The sequence below is a fragment of the Gavialis gangeticus genome, unplaced genomic scaffold (genome assembly GCF_001723915.1).
Source record: "Gavialis gangeticus isolate Ggan-Ray unplaced genomic scaffold, GavGan_comp1, whole genome shotgun sequence".
Classification (NCBI taxonomy): Eukaryota; Metazoa; Chordata; order Crocodylia; family Gavialidae; genus Gavialis; species Gavialis gangeticus.
The window spans coordinates 17,226,716-17,227,377 of NW_017729033.1; positions in this window are offsets into that span (position 1 = coordinate 17,226,716).

Genomic DNA, 662 nt, shown 5'->3' on the forward strand with positions numbered 1-662 from the left:
CGGCACTCTTCCTGGACTAGACTAAAAAGTCCCAACCTCCTCTTTTAAAAATCCCTGAATCCCCACATATTTCCATAGGGCTTACCATACAGTAGCTGACTTCTACTAATTTATTCACCTTATGAATGCATGAGATGAGCTACATTTCATTGGGTTGTACCTTAGTCCTTCTAATTTGCTCTAATTATATCAAGGTTAGGTCAATTCTCTTTTCTCTAGCCGTGACTGGCAGCTTGTTAGAAATTCCCATCCCCATCTTAATATGCCCTAAATTAGCTGGAAACCTCTTGTCAAAGTTCTTATTTATTCTGTTTTAGAAAGTACTTGGGATCTTTGGCAGACAAGGTGATTTGGGTAAATCTGGTATCTTTTATTAGACTAACTCAAACAGTTGGAAAAATTCTTCTTTGTGAGCTTTCCAGTACAAATACCCTTTGTCAGGCTGAGGAAGCATCTGCAGTTGGTGTGCGCTCTTCCTGGATGGAATTAATAGTAAAGAAGCCAGTGGCTGGTATTCAATCCATCCAGGAAGAGCACACACCAACTGGGACGCTTCCTCAGCCTGATGAAGAGTATTTGTGCATGAAAGCTTGCAAAGAAGAATTTTTCCAACTACTTGAGTTGGTTTAATAAAAGATATCAAATTTACCCAAAGAACCTTG